The sequence below is a fragment of the Salvelinus fontinalis genome, chromosome 28, assembly GCF_029448725.1.
Source record: "Salvelinus fontinalis isolate EN_2023a chromosome 28, ASM2944872v1, whole genome shotgun sequence".
NCBI lineage: Eukaryota > Metazoa > Chordata > Actinopteri > Salmoniformes > Salmonidae > Salvelinus > Salvelinus fontinalis.
The window spans coordinates 40,137,375-40,159,720 of record NC_074692.1 but is presented as its reverse complement, the minus strand read 5'-3'; the positions used below and the strand labels follow the sequence as shown (position 1 = coordinate 40,159,720).

At 39.8% G+C, this 22,346-nt stretch overlaps 2 pseudogenes; both read right to left on the bottom strand.

Moving 5' to 3' along the window:
• Positions 1-2,859: 2,859 nt before the first annotated feature.
• On the bottom strand, positions 2,860-5,872 carry LOC129825850 (C-C motif chemokine 28-like; annotated as a pseudogene).
• An 11,169-nt stretch (positions 5,873-17,041) lies between these two features.
• On the bottom strand, positions 17,042-20,661 carry LOC129825849 (C-C motif chemokine 28-like; annotated as a pseudogene).
• Positions 20,662-22,346: the final 1,685 nt, after the last annotated feature.

Genomic DNA, 22,346 nt, shown 5'->3' with positions numbered 1-22,346 from the left:
GCTCTTATCCAAAGCAATGCATTCATTTTAAGATAGATACAAAAGTATGTGGGCACCTGCTCGTCGAATATCTCATTCCAAAATCATGGGCATTATTATGGAGTTGGTCCCCCCTTTGCTGCTATAAGTCTCCATTCTTCTGGGAAGTCTTTCCATAAGATAATGGAACATTGCTGTGGGGATTTGCTTCCATTCACCCACAAGAGTATTAGTGAGGTCGGGTATTGATATTGGGTGATTAGGCATGGCTCGCAGTCAGCATTCCAATTCATCCCAAAGGTGTTCGATGGGGTTGAGGTTAGGTCTCTGTGCAGGCAAGTTCTTCCACACCGATCTCAACAAACCATTTCTGTGTGAACCTCATTTTGTGCACAGGGGCATTTTCATCCTGAAACAGGAAAGGGCCTTCCCATAAACTGTTGCAAACAAAGTTGGGAGCACAGAATTGTCTAGAATGTCATTCTATAATGTAGCGTTAAGATTTTCCTTCACTGGGCCCAAACCATGAAAAACAGTTCTAGACTATTATTCCTCCTCCACCAAACTTTACAGTTGGCAATATGCATTTGGGCAGGTAGCGTTATCCTGGCATCTGCTAAACCCAGATTCGTCCGTCGGACTGCCAGATGGTGAATAAGGATTCATCACTCCAGAGAATGCATTTCCACTGCTCCAGAGTCCAATGGCGGTGAGCTTTACACCACTTTAGCCGATACTTGGCATTGCGCATGGGGATCTTAGGATAATTTTTATAAGTGTAATATAGCCTACACCATCACAATAAATCCTTTATTTATTTTAGACAGGTCGAAAGAAACATGATATGAAAGAAATGTAGTCTATTTCAGAAGAACAGAATAGCATACTCTGCTTTGTCCTTATGTTAGGCCCTGATCTGGGTATTCCACATGGCTGTGGGCTACACTAGTTCATTTAGCAGACAATATTTGCTTAGAATTCCTGCATTATTTTATATTATTTTATAGTATGAATAATACAATTGATCAAAACTGAATAAAATAGAAAGGATATTTTCTCCAAATGATTTGAGGGAGTGTGCACATGTGGCTATTATGTGTTGAGCGGTTAACAAAGAAACAGGAACTCCTACATGCTTAATTTAGAGTTATTTTTGTAACTTTAGTTGTGATACAAATTTTGGGCTATATGTTTTGATTTTAATACATTCTAAGGCTGCATGATGCGACTCTAATGATGATTTGAAAAAAGTTGCATGAAAAGCATGAGCACTGCTTTGTTTTTTTGTGCAGGCTATACACTCTTCATCATTCTCTCTTTCTCACAGGCTACAAGTGAAGACAGACACATCGGGGACGCAGCTGCGTGCGTCCTTGTCCAATTTCAAGGTGTATATTGAAGATGTTGGAAGAACTGTCCACATATACTTTTTGTCAGCCAACAAGATGAGTAGGCCTAACGAACAGCAAAAGCACTAGCATATGTCAATCTACTACCCCCCAAAGTACAAAAGTTGACCTATTCTGTGCGTGAAATAAATATTCCAAACATAGTCTGGGACAGTTGAGGGATGCGATAGATCCCAAATTAATACAACCACTAGTATAAAAAACCTGTTTTATGCAATCAGCCTGTCGCAACAGATGAGAACATTTAGTTAAAATGTTGATAAACTATTAGGCTATTTCTTAACATTATGAGCTCCGCAATGCGCACACGGCAGTAGGCTATAAGCGTGAATGTTCCATTAGCACCATTTTCAAAAGTGACCACAAATGCAATTATGCATGTAATGGTTATAATTATAAAAGTGCATTTCTATGGTGAAAATGATCTTCCCCACACTTGAAACTCGGGCGCAGGCCCTACATCCATTGTAAAGTGGATTAATGTGGTTCCTTTTAAGAAGTTATTTGGCCACTTTAGTTGTGATACAAACCTTATCAAAGCATATAGGCCTATGGGCTAGGCTACATGAGGTGTGCTGCTATGATTAGAAAAAGTTGCAAAAAAACCATGCGCTGTTTGCCTTAAGCTGGGCATCATTCACAAGAGATAATATATAATTCACAAGAGATAGGGTAATATTGTCACCCATCACACTATTCTTGATTTAATCTTGCCTTTACAAGATAATATAATATATTAAATAATATATGTGTGAAATTTGTTTTGATTTAAATTGGACCATTATCATGCGCCTGTCTCGAAAGAGGGGCAGCGGGGGAAAAAATACATGTCATTTATGCACTTAAATAGCGAATGGAGGACACTTTTCCCATGGTCCATTTTCATGCCAGTCAGGTAGGCTATACTCCTGTTTTAAAGAGAAGCAATGTGCTTAATATTAGGAAGGCTGAGAAATAAATATAGTAGGCCAAGCCTATAGTAAGCTGATGGGAGCCTCCTCTTTTTAATAGAGGCCACCATTCTGTTTTCTCACATAATTTCCTAGCCTATAGAAATGTTGTGCAACATGAGCTCATTCCAGCACTAACACACCACCTATTCAACTAATCATCAATAACCTCAAGTAGCAGAATCAGTTGTGTTTGTGCATGGCTGGTGGGAAAAGCCTGTATACCTCTTTAGAATGAGGGTTGGTGACCACAGTGATAGCATTTTAATATCTCGCAGCTTATGAGAATATCAACAACACAAGAATGTTTCATATATCACAGACCAGCCTTGAGTATATTACACAAAATATTTGATGTGTACTTTTTATTACATACGAAACATTTTCATGAATGACATTGATTAGTTGATGGATTACAAGTAGCTTTAAGCACACATGCACCACAGGTTTCTGCCTAACACACATACATACTAATGCAATTAAGAAACTCCTCCAGAACACTTCAAAATAAACAAGGAAAAAGTATGAAAATACATTAGGGAAAAGTCAAGCTGCCGCACATTAACAAGTTCCCTCCCTCCACAGAGCACTAAGGCTTCTTCTGCCTTTTCTGCCCTATCCTCTGGAGCCTCTTCAGCTTTCTCTTGAACTTGGGGTGGGCACAGAACTTCTTCCCTTTCACATGCAGTCTGTGGACATGGAGGATAAGACCATCATTGTCTCAGGTCACCGTCTGAAGCAGAATGCCTTTAGCATAACTGAATCTTTAACGTAAATCATATCAGACATATAGTATGTCATAACTACACCATCATGTACAGTATGACAGTTTAAATGATTGTAACGATAGTACTCCAGACAGTATTATGTTGAACTCACATCAGTGCGTTGATCTCACAGACACCATTGCTCAACTGCATCTCTGCTCTCTCTACCTTCCTCAGCAGATTGGTGGGAATGTCCATAGATGTCTTCACGCAGCACTTAGGAATGCCACCTGCAATGTTTACCATCAGTTGTAAGAGTTGCAGTATAATGGCCTTAGTGATGGTAGTGGTAATTGCAGTAGAGGAAGTTGTAATAGTGGCTTCAGTAGGCATGGTAATAAAATAGTAGTAGTAGTAATAAAGTAGTAGTAACAGTTGTAGTGGTACAGGTGGTAGTGTTCTTTCAGAGAACAAAGAGGAGGAGAGGTAGCCAGTGCTTGACATGGGCAGAAGCTCACCGGAGCTGAGTGCTGGCACCTCAAATGTTCTAATGCTTGAGCTCCTGTTCCTTTTATAGAATATTAGCTCAAAAGTATTGTGGCGCTCCTGCACCTAAACATAAACAGTACTGGCACCCAAAATGAGTACCTGGAACCTATTTCAGTCTATGTCAAGCACTGGAGGTAGCTGAAGAAGTACTTCCGAGAATTACACTCATTCATGTTCCTTAAAGTCAGGTGATCTGTGTTGTTTTAAACTGTGACTATAGAATGACAGTAGAATGGCAGCCTAGTTGTTGATGAATATCAACTGAAAGTCAGCAAGTCACAACAGATACAATCCACTAATTATAAGCCTGCCTGTGCTACTAAATAAACAACTTTGAGCAATACCAGTTAGGGGACATAACTGCCAATTATAGTTACTGCCAATTTTTATCTCTCTTTCTTTCTCTTTCTCTCTTTCACTGTCTCTTACATGCATGCATGCATGTATACACACACACACACACTAGGGTTGAATGGTTGAAACCCGGTTACTGAGATTTACCGTCCAAAACCACTCCCTTTTCTCGGGATAAATAATTGTGAGAAACCGGTCAATTATAATAAATTATTTGTATGAAGAGCATGGCGTGAAATTGAACTCTTAAATTATATGCAACGTCTAAATTTGGCTTCTCTACGGCCTCTGCATGATGAATCATCAACTCACATGGTGGGGACAGAGAGCCCATCTCAGATTGAAGCGCAGTTCACAATGTAAGTTGATCTATCATCTCATCATGGTAACTTTCTTTCTTGTGACAGGTAGGCCTGTATTTCTGCAGCATAGTCTATAATATAAAGACCGAATGCGCCTCTAATTTACCCATCTCCATCTGTTTTTCGGGGATCCCATTTATTTTTTAATTGGAAAGATTTGTATTTTTTATTGCAGCTGCAATGTTTTAAAACAGCCTATCACTCAAATATGGTTGTTTTAATTTACTGCACATGCGAGCACTCTCTCGCAGTCTTCTCTCCATCAATTCCATTCAAATTGCATCCAAAATCTATAATCCTGTTCTAGATTGATATATAGCCCTGTATGTACTGTAGACGTCCTAGCCTACCTCTTTCAGGTAATTCATTCAATGCAGTAATAACCTTATATTTAGCTAATAGCTGTTGAAAGCTAGGAAGGAATGAAGCAACAATAGAGAGAGAAAGAGGAGGTAGGTTAATAACATTAGGGGACATATTATGAAAGGTATATATGCGCCAGTCTACTAATTATACAAATAGGCCCTATTATATTTCAAAATTAAAATCAAATTCACTAGCCTATACTTGTAACTTTGTAGGACACGTGCTTCATCAGAATCACACTTTCTCCCTGCTTTATTATGGTTTGAACAATGTTTTTTTTAAACATTTTATTTCACCTTTATTTAACCAGGTAGGCCAGTTGAGAACAAATTCTGATTTACGACTGCAACCTGTGCATAATTCCAGTCCATATAATACAGTATAATACAAAACAGTACGGTGAAACAGTTCACACTCAAAAAGATTAGACTACTGGAGCTAGTTTCATGTATTTACCCAAGATAGCATATAGCTAACTACATCTTTGGGCTTTTATGTTTTTCTGTCATGTGTAATGTGCAGTAGTGTGTGCACCTATCGTATATGTGTTGGATATTGGCACAATCAAGACAGAGAGAGGCAGACAGGCAGAGTAGAGAGATTAATGTGATTTGAAAGAACCTTAACCAACTGTCAACTGGTTTAAACGATGACAGAGACGCAGGTGTGTTAGCTTTATTTGGAATAGGCTTTTATTTGCATAGTTACCATTGTAGCAGTACAACATTGCATTTTAAACAAATAGGACCCCCCAAAGTTTGACCTTTGTTGCACACTGCACTGAGAGCTCATGTCTCATTTGCACACTGCACTGAGCTCGTCTCTCTACTCTCTGCTAAGCCCCAAAAGGTTGTGAACATTCATGACAACTAGCTACTCATTGAGTCCTATGCAAAGGAGTGATGCATTGAATATGTGTGTAATAACTTAATTTTTCTGTTCATGACCAACCAGTAGAAGTCATTGATTACTATGCCACAGTTCTGATTTCTCAACTTTCAATATCTGTTTCTCAAGCAACTGCATACTGTTCTGATGATAGTAAATAACATATTGCCTTTTCTATTACAGTGAGGCATTACGCTCTCTTCCTTACCTTCAGTGGTCTTGATGGCCAGAGCACACAGAAAAAGAAGCAGCATCGTCACTCTAAGATCCATGGTGACAGTGGATGTGAGAGATCAAGTGAAACTCATCAGAACTTATACTGCCCCACCCCCCCACCCATCTCTCTGTGGGTTGTGGGTATTTGTCTGGCATGTTTTAACAGGTTACATTTTTACTGCATTTAATTTAATACAACAACCCAACAGCAGAGATCTGGAGCAGCCTGGTAACAACCAGGGTAAAAGTGGGGCAGGGCATACCCAACTAAAAGGGACCAGGGTAAAAGTGGGGCCGGGCATACCAAACTAAAAGGGACCAGGGTAAAAGTGGGGCAGGGCATACCAAACTAAAAGGGACCAGGGTAAAAGTGGGGCCGGGCATACCAAAATAAAAGGGACTATACAGTGAGTATAGTGAATATAAGGTCATTTAATGTTGAACTGTGTTGTCAACAGGCATTGATGTATCTCATATACTTTTCAGTATGCCTTTTGTTGTTCCATCACAAAAATAATGTCAATACCCACTGGTATTGAACTTGAACTTGCTAATAAATCTATTTGCTGATAAATTGAAGAGTTATATACGCCCACTCTATACTGTTTCCAGAAAGCCTCACATGGTAGAATTCCCCTATGGTGACATACAGTAGTTGATTGGTTTGGCTAAAAAAACATGCTCACTAACAGCAGTTATTAAAAACATAGATGATGTGTATTTAAAGCTACAACAGACCTGACAAATCATCACAACACTGGTTTGACAAGCAGCGATCAGGCAATGTGACTTTCTGTATGAGAGCGTCTCAAACTCAGCCAGGTCACCCATGATACAAGTCAGTGGGTGCGTTCATAAATTCACTCTGGACATCTCAAATCAAATTTTATTGGTCACATACACGTGTTAAGCAGATGTTATTGCGAGTGTAGCGAAATGCTTGTGCTTCTAGCTCCAACAGTACAGTAATATCTAACAGTTTCACAACATATACCCAAAATACACGTAAATCTAAGTAAGGAATGGATTAAGAATATATACACTGCTCAAAAAAATAAAGGGAACACTTAAACAACACAATGTAACTCCAAGTCAATCACACTTCTGTGAAATCAAACTGTCCACTTAGAAAGCAACACTGATTGACAATAAATTGCACATGCTGTTGTGCAAATGGAATAGACAAAAGGTGGAAATTATGGGCAATTAGCAAGACACCCCCAAAAAAGGAGTGATTCTGCAGGTGGTGACCACAGACCACTTCTCAGTTCCTATGCTTCCTGGCTGATGTTTTGGTCACTTTTGAATGCTGGCGGTGCTCTCACTCTAGTGGTAGCATGAGACGGAGTCTACAACCCACACAAGTGGCTCAGGTAGTGCAGTTCATCCAGGATGGCACATCAATGCGAGCTGTGGCAAAACGGTTTGCTGTGTCTGTCAGCGTAGTGTCCAGAGCATGGAGGCGCTACCAGGAGACAGGCCTGTACATCAGGAGACATGGAGGAGGCCGTAGGAGGGCAACAACCCAGCAGCAGGACCGCTACCTCCGCCTTTGTGCAAGGAGGTGCACTGCCAGCGCCCTGCAAAATGACCTCCAGCAGGCCACAAATGCATCTGTGACGGACAGGCATAGGATTGAAACAAGAATATAACAAACTTACTTCACTTAATAAAAACACTTACTTTGATGAAAATGCTTCTGTCAAAGTCTTGAAAGTGAACTGTTTGGTTAATTTTAGCAGCATAGAGAATGACGATTGTAGTGGCCATCTGGAAAAAGGGGGAAATCAAGAGAGGGTTCGATATTTATGAGAAGATGGCAATTTTGCGTTACTGACATTGAATCAGATATTTTTTCCATCAACAATTTGGTTTGTTGGTTATGATGATATGAAGGTAATCTGAGGGTATATCTGTTGTGCAACTTCTACCTCAAGATTCCTGAATTGAGGAATATTACCTGTCCAATTCCTAGAAACATGTACGAGGGAAATCTAAGAGAGAGAAAAGAGATGTTATTGGTCAATCAAGAAGACGTTTTAATAAACTGTAACAACCCCATAACAACTGGCTGCCTGTTGGAGCTTCAAGTTCAGTGTTGCCTGGGGAAGTAGGTATACTCTAATTTTGCTAAAATATCCCAAATGACCAACCCGGCGAAGGAACGGCACCCTATGTGAAAAAAATGATATGACAAATTGTGACATACATTCTTAATAACCTAAAAAGATCAGATATCTTTGCTTCCATATTGGTCTTGGTAGGCTAAATGTAGGCATATTATTGAAACAGATCAATGGACACTCAACTGAGACAGAAATTCACAGGTTTCAGATTTCCCCCATTCTTTCAAGGTTATTTTCAATCTGTCACACTTTTTTAATAGAAAAACAACAAAATTGGATGTTCTGAGTCCACAACAATGCTTAGATCACATCAGCAGACCACTTTTGAGGTCAAGGAAAAATCTAAGAAATGTAGATTTGAGTGTAGTTACCCTTTAATTCTAGCACTGCTCGTTTGGTTAGTGGTGTTTCTGTAGCGCACATGAGATGGAGTTTGCTAAACAAATGGCCACTGGATTGGTGCAAATAATCATATCATTCTGCCAGGTAGGCATAGGCTACTTTGTAGCTATACTGAACAAAAATAGAAAACGCAACATGTAAAGTGTTGGTCTCATGTTTCATGGGGTGGGTATAATTTGTGTAACCCTCCAACAGGAATCTGTTGCAAAAACATTGTAAAATAACAAGGTTGTTACAAAGATAATCCATCCACCTGACAGTTGTGGCATAACAAGAAGCTGATTAAACAGCATGATCATCACACAAGTGCACCTTGTTCTGGGAACAATAAAAGGACACTAAAATGGGACAATGCCACAGATGTCTCAAATTTTGAGGGAGTGTGTAATTGGCATGCTGACTGCAGGAATGTCCACCAGAGCTGTTGCCAGAGACTTGAATGTTCTACAACAGCCTCCAACGTCGTTTTAGAGAACTTGGCAGTACGTCCAGCCGGCCTCCAACCGCAGACCACGTGTAACCACACCAGCCCAGGACCTGCATATCCCGCTGGAGACTGAGACCAGCCACCCAGACAGCTGACGAAACAGAGTTTGCACAACCAAAGAATTTCTGCACAAACTATCAAAAACCGTCTCAGGGAAGCTGTATGCTCGCTGTTCTCACCAGGGTATTGCATTGACTGCAGTTCGGCGTCGTAACCAACTTCAGTGGATAAATGCTAACCTTCGATGGCCACTGGCACGCTGGAGAAGTGTGCTCTTCACGGACGAATCCTGGTTTCAACTGTACCAGACAGATGGTAAACGTAGTGTGGGTGAGCGGTTTGCTGATGTCAACGTTGTGAATACAGTGCTCGATGGTGGCGATAGGGTTATGGTATGGGCAGGCATAAGCTACAGAGAACGGACACAATTACATTTTATAGATGGCAATTTGAATACACAGAGATACTGTGATGAGATCCTGAGGCCCATTGTTATGCCATTCATCCGCTGCCATCACCTCATGTTTCAGCATGATAATGCACTGCCTCATGTCGCAAGGATCTGTACACAATTCCTGGAAGCTGAAAATGTCCCAGTTCTCGCATGGCCTGCATACTCACCAGACAGGTCGCCCATTGAGAACTTTTGGGATGCTCTGGAGCGACGTGTACGACAGTGTGTTCCAGTTCCCGCCAATATCTAGCAACTTCGCACAGCTATTAAATAGGAGTGGGACAACATTCCACAGGCCACATTCAACAGCCTGATCAACTCTATGTGAAGGAGATATTTAATCAACAACCTGATCAACTATGTGAAGGAGATGTTTAATCAACAGCCTGATCAACTCTATGTGAAGGAGATGTTTAATCAACAGCCTGATCAACTCTATGTGAAGGAGATGTGCAATCAATAGCCTGATCAACTCTATGTGAAGGAGATGTGCAATCAACAGCCTGATCAACTCCATGTGAAGGAGATGTGTAATCAACAGCCTGGTCAATGTCTCGCTGCATGAGGCTAATGGTCAAACCAGAAACTTTCTAGTTTTCTGGTCCACTACACTACCCTTTTTAAAGGTATCTGTGACCAACAGATGCATATCTGTATTCACAGTCATGTCTTACCTTGCTTCAAAGTAGCCTATAGCCAAAAATCCTACAATAGAAACGTGGAGGCAATTATTTTATAGACTTCCTCATGTGCTCTACTGTTATTAGCTTTCTAATTTCTTTCATTGTCTAGCAGGCAAAGGAATTATCTTAGTGATATTACCAACCCATGATAGCTGTTGTTTCTTTAGATCACCCCTCTTTCTAAATTTCTAATGAATATTTCCAACTCTGTCCACGAAAGCGCTGGTTTGTGCGGTACGCTTTTAGAACGGTGTTTTCCAGCCAAGGTCCATGGGGCGACGCACAATTGGCATAGCGTCGTCCGGGTTAGGGAGGGTTTGGCCGGTAGGGATATCCTTGTCTCAGTATGTAAAAATGTAATAAAATGTATGCACTCTACTGTAAGTCGCTCTGGATAAGAGCGTCTGCTAAATGACTAAAATGTAAATGTAAATGATTTATCCTCGATTGTTTTCGAGTTCCCAGTTGTCGTGAAAGCACCACTTGCAAAGGATTTCAAAGGATTTTACTTGCTATATTGTATTTACTTCGCCACCATGGCCTTTTTTATATTTTTATTTATTAATATATTTTATTTGCCTTCACCTCCCTTATCTCACCTCACTTGCTCACATTGTATTAATAATTTTCACTGTATTATTGACTGTATGTTTGTTTTACTCCATGTGTTGTTGTATGTGTCGAACTGCTTTGCTTTATCTTGGCCAGGTCGCAATTGTAAATGAGAACATGTTCTCAATTTGCCTACCTGGTTAAATAAAGGTGAAATAAATAAAATAAATAAATAAAAATTTCTAGCTAGTAACCTCTGCACAGTAAGTACTGCAGTGACGAAACGATCTTACCTGTAGTTTGTGAGAATTGTTTTGTTAACAACAATGATCAAGAATGAACTGACGGCGTAAAACACAGCAGAGAGAAACTTCAACAGTCCGGAATGTTCGGCTTCTGGCAAGTTAGCTGAGGTCGACATTACTTCAAGAATAATTGTAATCGTCAACATGTGAAATGATCTCCGCTTCTTTCACTTTGGCTTTATCACGAGCATGTGGAGGAAGTGTTATTAGACTGGGCGGGGATTGTTCAAACAGGCAGCGATTATTTATTTGATTTGTTTTAGTTTTATTGTCACATACATCGGATAGTTGCAGTGAAAATGTGTTATGAAGGAAATGTGTACAATTACATAATTCTGGAAGATTATAAGCAATAGGCCTATCTTCACTTTTACTTTTTGCATAGAAGGGAGGAGAAATACATCTAGTACCAAATAGACGTAATGTCATTTTGCTGAATCATATGGGCTGCTGCATGATCGTTCACAATTATTTTCCAGTTATGGTTAACTTCTAGGCTATAATATAGACCTAATCTTTTGTTTGTAGAATGACATGGCATTTGAATTGCTCCTGTAAATCGCTCTGCTAAATTACCAAAATGTAAATCCATTAGAGGACGCCATTGTGGAATTTGTTTGAAAAAAAATGTAGCCAGTGCAAACTTGCACCTTTCTTTTTGATCAAACTTGATCTGGTCCCAGGCTAGATCAACCTGTCTATTTAGCTGCATATCTGTGTATATGTTTGTTTGTCTGTCTTGAGTCCACACAGGTCTTGGAGCCAAATGGAAACTTAGTGAATGTAACTGGATAATACAATTAGAACAGTTCCTCATATGTGTACTTGGCTGCTTTTATGACAAAATCTAGAAACGTTTCACTGAGTCCATTTTATTCTACACAGGTTTGTAGGCATGCGATAAGAGAGCTGAGCCGAAGCTCAGTTTTACTCTGCTCAGTGGCTCTTCTCTCCCTCTGTTTCCTCTCTCTCCACTTAATCCTTTTCCGCTTCTTTCTCTGTCTCCGCTTCTTCTTTCTCCGCTTCTTTCTCTTTCTTCGCTTCTTCTTTCTCCACTTCTTTCTATTTCTTCGCTTCTTTCTCTTTCTTCGCTTCCTCCCTCTCCGCTTCTTTCTCTGTCTCCGCTTCCTCCCTCTCCGCTCCTTTCTCTGTCTCCGCTTCCTTTGTCTTCGCTTCTTCTTTCTCCGCTTCTTCTTTCTCCGCCTCCGCTTCTTCTTTCTCTGCTTCCTCTTTCTCCGCTTCCTCCCTCTCTGCTTCTTTCTCTTTCTTCGCTTCCTCCTTCTCCGCTTCCTCCTTCTCCAGCCTCACAGACTTCAGCACATCTCTCTCCTTGGAAGACAGGATGTAATACCAAGTAGGCATCACACCGTCTATATAGTGGCTTCCTCTCCTATCCTTCTAGACTGGTGTGAAACATGTACATTTTAGTCAGTAAGCAAACGCTCTTATCCAAAGCAATGCATTAATTTTAAGATAGATACAAAAGTATGTGAGCACCTGCTCGTCGAATATCTCATTCCAAAATCATGGGCATTATTATGGAGTTGGTCCCCCCTTTGCTGCTATAAGTCTCCATTCTTCTGGGAAGTCTTTCCATAAGATAATGGAACATTGCTGTGGGGATTTGCTTCCATTCACCCACAAGAGTATTAGTGAGGTCGGGTATTGATATTGGGTGATTAGGCATGGCTCGCAGTCAGCATTCCAATTCATCCCAAAGGTGTTCGATGGGGTTGAGGTTAGGTCTCTGTGCAGGCAAGTTCTTCCACACCGATCTCAACAAACCATTTCTGTGTGAACCTCATTTTGTGCACAGGGGCATTTTCATCCTGAAACAGGAAAGGGCCTTCCCATAAACTGTTGCCACAAAGTTGGAAGCACAGAATTGTCTAGAATGTCATTCTATAATGTAGCGTTAAGATTTTCCTTCACTGGGCCCAAACCATGAAAAACAGTTCTAGCCTGTCTAGGACTTGGGTGCCGCTAGCGGCACACCCCCCCACCCCCACTGAAAAGGCAGAGCCGCGAAATTCAATTTTTTTTTTTTTTTTTAAATATTTAACTTTCACACATTAAAGTCCAATACAGCTAATGAAAGACACAGATCTTGTGAATCCAGCCAACATGTCCGATTTTTTAAATGTTTTACAGGGAAGACACAATATGTAAAGATGTAAATCTATTACCTAAAAACACATTAGCATAATCCACCATCTTTTATTTGTCCACCAACACCAGTAGCTATCACCAATTCGGCTAAACTAAGATATTTATAGCCCCTAACCTGTCTAGGATCAGCGTGGCGCTAGCGGCACACCCCCCCCCCCCCCACTGAAAAACCAGTGCCGCGAAATTCAAAAAAAATATTTTTTTAAAATATTTAACTTTCACACATTAAAGTCCAATACAGCTAATGAAAGACACAGATCTTATGAATCCAGTCAACATTTCCGATTTTTAAAATGTTTTACAGGGAAGACACAATATGTAAAGATGTACATCTATTACCTAAAAACACATTAGCATAATCCACCATCTTTTATTTGTCCACCAACACCAGTAGCCATCACCAATTCGGCTAAACTAAGATATTTATAGCCCCTAACCAACAAAAAAACTCATTAGATGACAGTCTGATAACATATTTATGGTATGGGATAGGTTTTGTTAGAAAAAAGTGCATATTTCAGGTATATGGCATAGTTTACAATTGCACCCACCATCACAAATGGACTAGAATAATTACAATGAGCAACGTGTTTACCTAACTACTAATCATCAAACATTTCGTAAAAATACACAGCATACACGAATCGAAAGACACAGATCCTGTGAATACAGACAATATTTCAGATTTTCTAAGTGTCTTACAGCGAAAACACAATAAATCGTTATATTAGCTTAGCACATAGCAATTAGCAGCCCAGCATTGATTCTAGCCAAAGTGAGCGATAAAAGTCAACATCGCCAAAAGATATTAATTTTTTCACTAACCTTCTCAGAATTCTTCCGATGACACTCCTGTAACATCACATTACAACATGCATATACAGTTTGATCGAAAATGTTTATATTTAGCCACCAAAATCATGGTTAGACAATGGGAAATGTAGCCCAGCTGGTGAGAAAATGTCCGTGCGCCACTTAGACAGTGATCTACTCTTATACATAAATACTCATAAACGTGACTAAAAAATATAGGGTGGACAGCGATTGATAGACAATTTAATTCTTAATACAATCGCGGAATTACATTTTTTAAATTATCCTTACTTTTCAATACAGTTTGCGCCAAGCGAAGCTAAGTCAAAAAAAATGGCGTCCTAAGCCACTAACATTTTTCGACAGAAACACGATTTATCATAATAAAAATGTCCTACTTTGAGCTGTTCTTCCATCAGTATCTTGGGCAAAGGATCCTTTCTTGGGTCTAATCGTCTTTTGGTGGAAAGCTGTCCTCTTGCCATGTGGAAATGCCAACTGCGTTCGGGATGAACTGGAAGCGTGCCCAGAGATTCACAGCGTCTCAGAAATAAATGTCCCAAAATCGCACTAAACGGATATAAATTGCTATAAAACGCTTTAAATTAACTACCTTATGATGTTTTTAACTCCTATAACGAGTCTTAACATGACCGGAGAAAGATTACTCCCAACACTAATGCTTGGAACAAGTGCGGGTCGGTGTCCTCCACGCGCATGACGCAGCTGGAAAAGAGTTCCTAGCTACAGGGTTTTTTAATTTATAGTGCCTGTGATTGCGCAATCGACCCCATTCAAATCGTCATCACGTAAAGGCATCCAGGGGAAGACGTAAGCAGTGTCCGTATACTCATAGGAATAACATTGGCCTTAAAACTGACTCCAGAACAGTGGCCAAAATTTCTGAAATCTGACTCCATGTCAGGGAAATTGCTGTAGAATGGGTTCTGTTCCACTTAGAGACAAAATTTCAACTCCTATAGAAACTATAGACTGTTTTCTATCCAATAATAATAATAATATGCATATTGTACGATCAAGAATTTTGTAGGAAGCCGTTTCAAAAATTACATTATTACCATAAATAGTGACAACAGCGCCCCCAGCTTTAACAGGCTAGACTATTATTCCTCCTCCACCAAACTTTACAGTTGGCAATATGCATTTGGGCAGGTAGCGTTCTCCTGGCATCTGCTAAACCCAGATTCGTCCGTCGGACTGCCAGATGGTGAATAAGGATTCATCACTCCAGAGAATGCGTTTCCACTGCTCCAGAGTCCAATGGCGGCGAGCTTTACACCACTTTAGCCGATACTTGGCATTGCGCATTGGGATCTTAGGATCATTTTTAAGAGTGTAATATAGCCTACACCATCACAATAAATCCTTTATTTATTTTAGACAGGTCGAAAGAAACATGATATGAAAGAAATGTAGTCTATTTCAGAAGAACAGAATAGCATACTCTGCTTTGTCCTTATGTTAGGCCCTGATCTGGGTATTCCACATGGCTGTGGGCTACACTAGTTCATTTAGCAGACAATATTTGCTTAGAATTCCGGCATTATTTTATATTATTTTATAGTATGAATAATACAATTGAACAAAACTGAATAAGATAGAAAGGATATTTTCTCCAAATGATTTGAGGGAGTGTGCACATGTGGCTATTATGTGTTTAGCGGTTAACAAAGAAACAGGAACTCCTACATGCTTAATTTAGAGTTATTTTTGTAACTTTAGTTGTGATACAAATTTTGGGCTATATGTTTTGATTTTAATACATTCTAAGGCTGCATGATGCGACTCTAATGATGATTTGAAAAAAGTTGCATGAAAAGCATGAGCACTGCTTTGTTTTTTTGCGCAGGCTATACACACTTCATCATTCTCTCTTTCTCACAGGCTACAAGTAAAGACAGACACATCGGGGACGCAGCTGTGTGTGTCCTTGTCCAATTTCAAGGTGTATATTGAAGATGTTGGAAGAACTGTCCACATATACTTTTTGTCAGCCAACAAGATGAGTAGGCCTAACGAACAGCAAAAGCACTAGCATATGTCAATCTACTACCCCCCAAAGTACAAAAGTTGACCTATTCTGTGTGTGAAATAAATATTCCAAACATAGTCTGGGACAGTTGAGGGATGCGATAGATCCCAAATTAATACAACCACTATCATAAAAAACCTGTTTTATGCAATCAGCCTGTTGCAACAGATGAGAACGTTTAGTTAAAATGTTGATAAACTATTAGGCTATTTCTTAACATTATGAGCTCCGCAATGCGCACACGGCAGTAGGCTATAAGCGTGAAAGTTCCATTAGCACCATTTTCAAAAGTGACCACAAATGCAATTGTGCATGTAATGGTTTTAATTATAAAAGTGCATTTATATGGTGAAAATGATCTTCCCCACACTTGAAACTCGGGAGCAGGCCCTACATCCATTGTAAAGTGGATTAATGTGGTTCCTTTTAAGAAGTTATTTGGCCACTTTAGTTGTGATACAAACCTTATCAAAGCATATAGGCCTATGGGCTAGGCTACATGAGGTGTGCTGCTATGATTAGAAAAAGTTGCAAAAAAAACATGCGCTGTTTCCCTTAAGCTGGGCATCATTCACAAGAGATAATATATAATTCACAAGAGATAGGGTAATATTGTCACCCATCACACTATTCTTGATTTAATCTTGCCTTTACAAGATAATATAATATATTAAATAATATATGTGTGAAATTTGTTTTGATTTAAATTGGACCATTATCATGCGCCTGTCTCGAAAGAGGGGCAGGGGGGAAAAAATACATGTCATTTATGCACTTAAATAGCGAATGGAGGACACTTTTCCCATGGTCCATTTTCATGCCAGTCAGGTAGGCTATACTCCTGTTTTAAAGAGAAGCAATGTGCTTAATATTAGGAAGGCTGAGAAATAAATATAGTAGGCCAAGCCTATAGTAAGCTGATGGGAGCCTCCTCTTTTTAATAGAGGCCACCATTCTGTTTTCTCACACAATTTCATAGCCTATAGAAATGTTGTGCAACATGAGCTCATTCCAGCACTAACACACCACCTATTCAACTAATCATCAATAACCTCAAGTAGCAGAATCAGTTGTGTTTGTGCATGGCTGGGGGAAAAAGCCTGTATACCTCTTTAGAATGAGGGTTGGTGACCACAGTGATAGCATTTTAAAATCTCGCAGCTTATGAGAATATCAACAACACAAGAATGTTTCATATATCACAGACCAGCCTTGAGTATATTACACAAAATATTTGATGTGTACTTTTTATTACATACGAAACAATTTCATGAATGACGTTGATTAGTTGATGGATCACAAGTAGCTTTAAGCACACATGCACCACAGGTTTCTGCCTAACACACATACATACTAATGCAATTAAGAAACTCCTCCAGAACACTTCATAATAAACAAGGAAAAAGTATAAAAATACATTAGAGAAAAGTCAAGCTGCCGCACATTAACAAGTTCCCTCCCTCCACAGAGCACTAAGGCTTCTTCTGCCTTTTCTGCCCTATCCTCTGGAGCCTCTTCAGCTTTCTCTTGAACTTGGGGTGGGCACAGAACTTCTTCCCTTTCACATGCAGTCTGTGGACGTGGAGGATAAGACCATCATTGTCTCAGGTCACCGTCTGAAGCAGAATGCCTTTAGCATAACTGAATCTTTAACGTAAATCATATCAGACATACTAGTATGTCATAACTACACCTTCATGTACAGTATGACAGTTTAAATGATTGTAACGATAGTACTCCAGACAGTATTATGTTGAACTCACATCAGTGCGTTGATCTCACAGACACCATTGCTCAACTGCATCTCTGCTCTCTCTACCTTCCTCAGCAGATTGGTGGGAATGTCCATAGATGTCTTCACGCAGCACTTAGGAATGCCACCTGCAATGTTTACCATCAGTTGTAAGAGTTGCAGTATAATGGCCTTAGTGATGGTAGTGGTAATTGCAGTAGAGGAAGTTGTAATAGTGGCTTCAGTAGGCATGGTAATAAAATAGTAGTAGTAGTAATAAAGTAGTAGTAACAGTTGTAGTGGTACAGGTGGTAGTGTTCTTTCAGAGAACAAAGAGGAGGAGAGGTAGCCAGTGCTTGACATGGGCAGAAGCTCACCGGAGCTGAGTGCTGGCACCTCAAATGTTCTAATGCTTGAGCTCCTGTTCCTTTTATAGAATATTAGCTCAAAAGTATTGTGGCGCTCCTGCACCTAAACATAAACAGTACTGGCACCCAAAATGAGTACCTGGAACCTATTTCAGTCTATGTCAAGCACTGGAGGTAGCTGAAGAAGTACTTCCGAGAATTACACTCATTCATGTTCCTTAAAGTCAGGTGATCTGTGTTGATTTAAACTGTGACTATAGAATGACAGTAGAATGGCAGCCTAGTTGTTGATGAATATCAACTGAAAGTCAGCAAGTCACAACAGATACAATCCACTAATTATAAGCCTGCCTGTGCTACTAAATAAACAACTTTGAGCAATACCAGTTAGGGGACATAACTGCCAATTATAGTTACTGCCAATTTTTATCTCTCTTTCTTTCTCTTTCTCTCTTTCACTGTCTCTTACATGCATGCATGCATGTATACACACACACACACACACACACACACACTAGGGTTGAATGGTTGAAACCCGGTTACTGAGATTTACCGCCCAAAACCACTCCCTTTTCCCGGGATAAATAATTGTGAGAAACCGGTCAATTATAATAAATTATTTGTATGAAGAGCATGGCGTGAAATTGAACTCTTAAATTATATGCAACGTCTAAATTTGGCTTCTCTACGGCCTCTGCATGATGAATCGTCAACTCACAGGGTGGGGACAGACAGCCCATCTCAGATTGAAGCGCAGTTCACAATGTATGTTGATCTATCATCTCATCATGGTAACTTTCTTTCTTGTGACAGGTAGGCCTGTATTTCTGCAGCATAGTCTATAATATAAAGACCGAATGCGCCTCTTATTTACCCATCTCCATCTGTTTTTCGGGGGTCCCATTTATTTTTTAATTGGAAAGATTTGTATTTTTTATTGCAGCTGCAATGTTTTAAAACAGCCTATCACTCAAATATGGTTGTTTTAATTTACTGCACATGCGAGCACTCTCTCGCAGTCTTCTCTCCATCAATTCCATTCAAATTGCATCCAAAATCTATAATCCTGTTCTAGATTGATATATAGCCCTGTATGTACTGTAGACGTCCTAGCCTACCTCTTTCAGGTAATTCATTCAATGCAGTAATAACCTTATATTTAGCTAATTAATGATGGGTTATGCATAATAAGCTCTAATTTATAGCCTCTGTCTCTTGCGCAATACCCACACACCTTAAAAAACGCTCCTTAGCTCTTGGAGTCCCATGCAGTAAAAGCTAGACTAGAATAGCTTGCTGGACATTTTCTTTGCAATTTTTATAATAGACTATTCGAAGAGGTACGCAAGATCTTGCTTGCTGAATATTAAATACAGCAGCTAATAGAAATCACGGGTAGTTTGAAAGAAGACCGAACACGCGATGGCGGTAGGCTATAGCAGTTATTTATTCAAACCCATAACTATTCAATCTTCGTGAAGAGAAGTGAAAGCCTTCTGCATCTAATTCTAGTCCTATAATATTCAAGGTTGTTAGAATGATGAAGATAAGGATAACGGAACGTGTTTCATTTAGCTGTTGAAAGCTAGGAAGGAATGAAGCAACAATAGAGAGAGAAAGAGGAGGTAGGTTAATAACATTAGGGGACATATTATGAAAGGTATATATGCGCCAGCCTACTAATTATACAAATAGGCCCTATTATATTTCAAAATTAAAATCAAATTCACTAGCCTATACTTGTAACTTTGTAGGACACGTGCTTCATCAGAATCACACTTTCTCCCTGCTTTATTATGGTTTGAACAATGTTTTTTTATTTTTATTTTATTTCACCTTTATTTAACCAGGTAGGCCAGTTGAGAACAAATTCTGATTTACGACTGCAACATGTGCATAATTCCAGTCCATATAATACAGTATAATACAAAACAGTACGGTGAAACAGTTCACACTCAAAAAGATTAGACTACTGGAGCTAGTTTCATGTATTTACCCAAGATAGCATATAGCTAACTACATCTTTGGGCTTTTATGTTTTTCTGTCATGTGTAATGTGCAGTAGTGTGTGCACCTATCGTATATGTGTTGGATATTGGCACAATCAAGACAGAGAGAGGCAGACAGGCAGAGTAGAGAGATTAATGTGATTTGAAAGAACCTTAACCAACTGTCAACTGGTTTAAACGATGACAGAGACGCAGGTGTGTTAGCTTAATTTGGAATAGGCTTTATTTGCATAGTTACCATTGTAGCAGTACAACATTGCATTTTAAACAAATAGGACCCCCCAAAGTTTGACCTTTGTTGCACACTGCACTGAGAGCTCATGTCCCATTTGCACACTGCACTGAGCTCTTGTCTCTCTACTCTCTGCTAAGCCCCAAAAGGTTGTGAACATTCATGGCAACTAGCTACTCATTGAGTCCTATGCAAAGGAGTGATGCATTGAATATGTGTGTAATAACTTAATTTTTCTGTTCATGACCAACCAGTAGAAGTCATTGATTACTATGCCACAGTTCTGATTTCTCAACTTTCAATATCTGTTTCTCAAGCAACTGCATACTGTTCTGATGATAGTAAATAACATATTGCCTTTTCTATTACAGTGAGGCATTACGCTCTCTTCCTTACCTTCAGTGGTCTTGATGGCCAGAGCACACAGAAAGAGAAGCAGCATCGTCACTCTAAGATCCATGGTGACAGTGGATGTGAGAGATCAAGTGAAACTCATCAGAACTTATACCGCCCCACCCCCCCACCCATCTCTCTGTGGGTTGTGGGTATTTGTCTGGCATGTTTTAACAGGTTACATTTTTACTGCATTTAATTTAATACAACAACCCAACAGCAGAGATCTGGAGCAGCCTGGTAACAACCAGGGTAAAAGTGGGGCAGGGCATACCAAACTAAAAGGGACCAGGGTAAAAGTGGGGCAGGGCATACCAAACTAAAAGGGACCAGGGTAAAAGTGGGGCCGGGCATACCAAAATAAAAGGGACTATACAGTGAGTATAGTGAATATAAGGTCATTTAATGTTGAACTGTGTTGTCAACAGGCATTGATGTATCTCATATACTTTTCAGTATGCCTTTTGTTGTTCCATCACAAAAATAATGTCAATACCCACTGGTATTGAACTTGAACTTGCTAATAAATCTATTTGCTGATAAATTGAAGAGTTATATACGCCCACTCTATACTGTTTCCAGAAAGCCTCACATGGTAGAATTCCCCTATGGTGACATACAGTAGTTGATTGGTTTGGCTAAAAAAACATGCTCACTAACAGCAGTTATTAAAAACATAGATGATGTGTATTTAAAGCTACAACAGACCTGACAAATCATCACAACACTGGTTTGACAAGCAGCGATCAGGCAATGTGAGTTTCTGTATGAGAGCGTCTCAAACTCAGCCAGGTCACCCATGATACAAGTCAGTGGGTGGGTTCATAAATTCACTCTGGCCATCTCAAATCAAATTTTATTAGTCACATACACGTGTTAAGCAGATGTTATTGCGAGTGTAGCGAAATGCTTGTGCTTCTAGCTCCGACAGTACAGTAATATCTAACAGTTTCACAACATATACCCAAAATACACGTAAATCTAAGTAAGGAATGGATTAAGAATATATATATACATATGTCAGAGCTGCATTGGACTAAGATACAGTGGTATAGTGTACAGTACATGCATATGAGATGTGTGATGCAATATTTACACATACAATTAAAGTGACTAAGACACCATAGAATAGTATAGAGTACAGTTTACATATGAGATGAGTAATGCAAGATACGGAGACATTATTAAAGTGACTAGTATTTCATTTCCTTGAAGTGGCCAGTGATTCCTAATCTCTGTCTGTAGGCAGCAGCCTCTGATGTGCTGGAGATGGCTGTTTAACAGTCAGTGGTGTAGTATAGAATACAATACAATATATACATATGAAATAGGGGATGCAATATGTAAACACAATTTAAAAGTGACTAAGATACTGTAGAACAGTGTGGAGTGCAGTTTATACACATGAGATGAATAATGCTAGATACGGAACGTTATTAAACTCAGCCAGGTCACCTTAAAAGTGGCTAGTGATCCATTTCTAAAAGTGGCCAGTGATTCCAAATCTTTGTCTATCGGCAGTGATGGCTGTTTAGCAGTCTGATGGCCTTGAGATAGAAGCTGTTTTTCAGTCTCTCGGGTCCCAGCTTTGATGCACTTGTACTGGCCTCGCCTTCTGGATGATAGCGGGGTGAACAGGCAGTGGCTCGGGTGGTTGTTTTCCTTAATGATCTTTTTGGCCTTCCTATGGCATCGGGTGCTGTAGGCGTCAAGGAGGGCGGGAAGTTTGCCCCCTGTAATACGTTGGGCAGACTGCACCACCCTCTAGAGAGCTTTGCGGTTGTGGGC